Source organism: Patagioenas fasciata, chromosome 6, assembly GCF_037038585.1.
Source record: "Patagioenas fasciata isolate bPatFas1 chromosome 6, bPatFas1.hap1, whole genome shotgun sequence".
Classification (NCBI taxonomy): domain Eukaryota; kingdom Metazoa; phylum Chordata; class Aves; order Columbiformes; family Columbidae; genus Patagioenas; species Patagioenas fasciata.
Window position 1 is genome coordinate 133497 of NC_092525.1, and position 5791 is coordinate 139287.

Consider the following 5791-nt stretch of genomic DNA (forward strand, 5'->3'; position numbering starts at 1 on the left):
CTCCGTAGCAGCACAGTTTCCCAGCATGCACCCCACAAAGACTTTCTTTGCCAGTCACCCCTGGCACTTACAGCAACACACCACACCAGCATCAAGAGCCCTGGGAGTGGAGAGCTGGCCAGGCCCTCACCCCGGCAGGATCCTCTTCCCCCTCCTTTACCTGCTGGCAGACAGACACCTCCCAAGGGATGACCACCCTGCTCCCTTAACTGCTCCCAAGTCCAAGAGCCCAGCCCCTGCTCACCACCCCCACCTCCCAAAACACAGCCAACAGCCCCTGCTCCCATTTTACCACTTTACCCCCGAGCACGGTTTCTAGGGGTGGGAGGGGGACGCACTAATCACAGATCGTTCCCTGTGCTTAAGGATACATTCTCCTTCTCGCTGGCTCAGCCTGCCCATCTTCCTCCTCACTCTTGACTCGTAGCTCCATCACCTTTCTCCTCTTTTGTCCCCTCCTGACTCACAGGTCCACCACTGTCATCTTCTTTCTTGACTCTGCTTGACTCACAGGTGCGCTCCAATCCTCTTTCGTGATCGCTCTTCTGTGTCAGTACACGGAAGACCGGGCACGTGAGAAACTGCAAGAGTCAACAGCATGAGAACAAGCATTAGTGGAAAAATACAAGAACAAAGGACTGTATGCTATGTGATACATCAAGGACAGAGGAGTTGATACAGGATTGATGCATCAAGGACAGAGGGACAGCTTGTGATAGACAAAAAAGGTGTTGATGGCAGTGACTTTGGTGGGAACACAAAACACATCACTTATGTAATGACTAACTTAGCTAATCAACAAATGCTTGAGCAAGCATCATAGCGAGTATAAACGCAAGCCTGAATTTGTAATAAACATCTCTCATTGCACCTTAAAAGAGAGTCCGTACCGCATTCGCTACAAATGGCGCCCTGGAACAGGGACTTTCAGCGTGCCTATAAAGGCAGTAGCCGCTCTGGTAGCGAAGCCCAATCGAACCAGGAAACAGGACCGGGAACCAGGACAGTGCGCGCCCACCACCACCGAAAGGTGAGCGATTGGGAACCATGGGAGGGAAGTTATCCCTTAAGCAAAGACAAACCCTGGATGTCCTTCAACATGCGCTACAAACGCAAAATCAGGATGTATCAGGGGTCTGATTGGTGAGTTTATTACAATGGATTGCTAATCATGTGCTAGACTTTCCTACAACTGGTACATTTCAGTTGGAGACATGGCACAAAGATGAATGAGAATTATATGAACAGGTAACGACTGGAGATAAAGCTGCTTGCAAATATTCATCTACTTGGGGAAAAATTATGACTACTAAGATACAGGATACAGGACTGATACATCAGGGACAGAGGGACAGCTTACTATAGAAAAAAATGCGTATATGGCAGTTACATCGCTCATGTAATGTCTAACTTAGCTAAAGAGCAAATGCTTGAGCAAGCATCATAGCGAGTATAAATGCAAACCTGAGTTTGTAATAAATGTCTCTCATGGCACCTTACCGTGAGTCCACGCCAGATTCGCTACACTCTTCCTCATAGGTTCACCACCTTCCTCTCCTTCCTTGCTTTTCCTTTGCACGCTGCTCCACCTGAAGAGAAACACACAGAGGACTGAGCTACACCAGCCCAAGGGCACTACAATCAGACAGGGGCTGAGTCCGGGGGCTGACACCTCCCCACACCCCACAACGAGCCCACCTTGCCTTGGCCCCGGCCCCTCGCACATGCCTTAGAGATATCATAGCTCAGTACAAATCCCCACAGTCCTCACCTGCTGTTTGGTGCTTGCGGAGGGTCACACTCCCTGTGCCCCAGGGCACTGGCCCTACACGGCCAAGCTCGGCAGCGGGACTGTCTGGAGCTGCCGCTGGCTGGTTCTCCAGCTTTAGGGTCACCCGCAGAAGCCCGCTCTCCTCAGCTCTGCACACCCATCCAGTTGCGCCGCCCAGGCAAAGTCAGCTTCACCCTCTGCTCTACACCTCACCTGCAAACAACCAACTCTTCAACTGACAACTGTCCAAAACCCACCGACAAACTCTCCACACCTCAGCCTTTCGTTTGCAACTGCTGCCTCTAGTGCATCTCACAGACAAGCCTTCAAAATCCCCTCATCCTGCAATAACACTCCAGCACTGATCACCTGCGGGAACAACTACCACAATACCATGCAAACACCAACCAGTTCTGGCACGGAAATATCACTTTCTCCTCAAGATTCCACCCTACACCAACTGCTGACAAACACACGCTGTCCTCACCAAAGCCAAACGCTGCAACAACCAGCGACAACTCAAATTTGCGTGGGCGGTGCAAAATTGCAGGGGTGAGCTAACGCAGAGCTGGGCTTGAAAGCTGCAGAGTGTGCACCCTGTGGTATAACGTGGCGAGCTACTGCCATTCTGCCTTCTCCCTGGGAGAAGCGCGTGAGCAGAGGCTGCTTCAAGGCACGATGGGAACGGTTTGGTTCTCCGGGTCTCTCAGGGCGAGAGCGATAAATGTGATCTGTGGCGTGGCGCAGGAACTTCCCGTACACTTGCTCCTCCATTCGGTCTCGGGTGCTGCAAGAGAGGGAGCGAGAGATTCAGGGCAAGATTGACAACCTCGGCGTCCCCGTCCCAGCCACGGGTCACCCAAACCTGCAGACATCCCGGGAGGCCCCCTAAGATTTACACTCCCCTATGCCCCACCCTTGAAGCCTGGACATCGCCAGAACCATAGAGCAAGTATTTCTTGAGGAGGCACCCAAAGGCTCCGTGTTCTCTTTCAGGCAGATGCTAGCGCAAGATTGCAAATCATCTCACAGCTACCAGGAAGGTAAAAAATAACGTCTTGAAATGGGAAAGGAACAGGTATTGTTTCTCTTCATCACCTCCCTCATTGCCACGTTATCAAGGTCTCCCGCAATGTTCCACAGGAAACTTGAAGCTTGGAATTCCTGGTATTCTGAACCTGGGCAAGAAAGGAAGAAAAGCATGAGACTGATCATAAAGAGGGTGGCTGCTCGTAACATGGAAAGAGCAGTAACAAGGTAAAAAGATATCACTTTTCCTTAGAGAGCTCTCAAAGCTGCCTGTTAAGGACAAGAAAAACAAACTTGTGACGGACCATTACTTAAAATCCAAGGCCCAGGAAGCGATCTAATGTACATTGAAACGCGGGCCACGAGACAGTGGAAGTGCCACGAGCTCAGACTGAAGGGACAGAGGATGAATTTCCAAAGAAGTTTAGGTTTCGATGTCAAAACGGAAAATTCTACGTCATTAAAATATAATGCAAAAGTCAGTGTAAAATCAAGTAAGGCAACGACTCCAAATGAACTCTCAGGCGCTTCAGTCACTCAGCAGATCAAAAATGCGGATCATTTCTCACCTGCCCACCTCCCAAACCCCAGCCTATGTCCCCTGCTTCCAGCTTACCTGAGCCCAGATTAAAGGAGGATTTCAGAGGCCATGCCAAGTTCTGCTGCTCCTCGTTCGGGTTGCCAGTCTTCCTCCTCGCTCTGGAATTGCAGGTCAACCGCCTTCCTGTTCTTCTTTGATTGACGCTGAGCTGCCGCGTTACCCGCTGCCGTCTGAGCGGATCTCGGGGAGCCTCTGGAACCGCCAGAGCGCTCCCCCCACCAACATTCTCTTGCCTTGTTTTCGGGGTTCCTCTTCACCAGCTGAGGCGCCCTCCCACCCCCCGCCGCCCTCTTACCTTTTTCTAGAGGTCTCTTGAGCCACCAGCAAGCTCCCCCGCACCTTCCCTCAGCGATCTTGGCCCGCCAGAGGCCTGCCCCTCGTCAGCCTCCTCCCCTTTTCCTGGGTGCTGCTTGAACCACTGGTGGGCTCCCCTCCACCATCCTCTCGTCCTTTGTAGGGGAGTCTCGTGACTCACCAGAGCGCTCTCCGCCGTTGCCTTGCTGGGGTTATTGACACCGCTTGACTTGCCAGAGCGCTCCCCCTCGCAGTTCTCTTGTTGGATTTCTTGGGACCTTTTGAACCAGTGGAACAACGGGAATGCTCCCCCCCACTGTGACCTTGCCTTTCTTCAGTGCGATCTTGACGTGCTGGAGCACTTCCCCGCGCCGTCCTCTTGCCTTTTACTGGGGAGTCTCTTGAATATCCACAGCACTCCCCCCTGCCATCCTTTACCAGATTTTTTGACACTTCTTGACATCTCGGAGTGCTCTCACTCACCCTTGTCTTGCCTATTTTCAGGGCGCTCCTGTCCCGCTGGATGCTCCTCCCTGCTGTCCTATTGCCAGATTGAGAATTCTCGACCTGTCCCAGCGCTACCCCACCGTCTTTCTGCCTTCTACCTGGGAAGTCACTTGAAGAACTGGAGCACTCCCCCCTGCTGTCCTCTTGCCTTTCTTCACTGAGATTTTGGCCTGCCAGAGCACTCCTCCCTGTTGTCCTCTTACTGGATTTCTTGGGACCTCTTGACCCACTGGGTTTCTCCTCCTGCTGTCCTTTTGCCTTTCTTTAGTACAATCTCAGCCTGCTGGAGCGCTCCCCCTCGCCGTCCTCCTGCTGGATTTCTTGGAACCTCTTGACCCCTTAGGGCGTTCCCCCTGCCACCCTCTTGTGGTTTTTGGGGGAGTCTTGTGATCAACCAGGCCGTTTCCCCCCACCATCCTCTTCCCCTTTTCCTGGGTGCTTCTTGATCCACCAGAGTGCTCTCAAAGCTGCCTGTTACCATCCTCTAACCATTCTCTTGCCTTTTTTGGTGGAGTCTTGTGACTCACCGGAGCGTTCTCCACCATTGTCTTGCTGGATTTGTTGACATCGCTTGACCTGCCGGAGCGCTCCCCCTCACAGTTCTCTTCCTGGATATCTTGGGACATTTTGAACCACTGGGGGGCTCCCACCCGCCATCCTCTTACCGCATTTATTGAGACGTCCTGATCTGCCAGAGCGTTCCCCCTCGCTGTCCTTTTGCTGGATTTCTTGGGATGCCTTAAACAACTGTGGGGCTCCCACCCACCATCCTCTAACCGCATTTATCGAGATTTCCTGATCTGCTGGAGCGCTCCCCCTTGCCGTCCTCTTGCACTTTTTTGGGGGAGTCTTCTTCACACATCCGAGCGCTCTCCCTCACCCTTGTCTTGCCTCTAGTCAGGGCGCTCTTCTCCCGCTGGAACGCACCTCCCCGCCATCCTATTGCCAGACTGAGAATTCTTGACCTGCCGCAGTCCTGCCCCACCATGCTCCTGCCTTCTGCCTGGGAAGTCACTTGAAGAACTGGAGCGCTCTCCCCCGCTGTCCTCTTGCCTTTCCTCAGTGGGATTTTGGCCTGCTAAAGAGCTCCTCCCTGTCGTCCTCTTGCTGGATTTCTTGGGACTTCTTGACCCATTAGGGCGTTCCCCCTGCCACCCTCTTGTGGTTTTTGGGGGAGTCTTGTGACCAACCAGGCCGTTTCCCCCCACCATCCTCTTCCCCTTTTCCTGGGTGCTTCTTGATCCACCAGAGTGCTCCCCTGCACCATTCTTTTGCCTTTTTTGGGAGAGTCTTGTGACTCGCCGGAGAGTTCTCCACCATTGTCTTGCTGGATTTCTTGACATCGCTTGACCTGCCGGAGCGCTCCCCCTCGCAGTTCTCTTGCTGGATTTCTTGGGACGTCTTAAACAACTGAGGGGCTCACACCCACCATCCTCTAACTGCATTTATCGAGATTTCCTGATCTGCCGGAGCGCTCGCCCCTGCTGTCCTCTTGCTGGGTTTCTTGGGACCTCTTGACCCACACGAGCTCTCCTCCCCACCGTCTTCTTGCCGGACTTATTGAGACTTCTTGACCCGCCAGAGTGTTC

The 5791-nt window shown here is 53.0% G+C and overlaps 1 long non-coding RNA gene across 1 annotated transcript; it reads right to left on the reverse strand.

The window, feature by feature from the left end:
* Window positions 1-245: 245 nt before the first annotated feature.
* On the reverse strand, window positions 246-2469 carry LOC139828169 (uncharacterized). Its single transcript, XR_011739531.1, has 3 exons — window positions 1772-2469; window positions 1501-1589; window positions 246-581 (listed from the first exon to the last, which is right to left on the reverse strand). It is a non-coding gene; the product is annotated as an uncharacterized lncRNA (long non-coding RNA).
* Between the last annotated feature and the right edge of the window lie 3322 nt (window positions 2470-5791).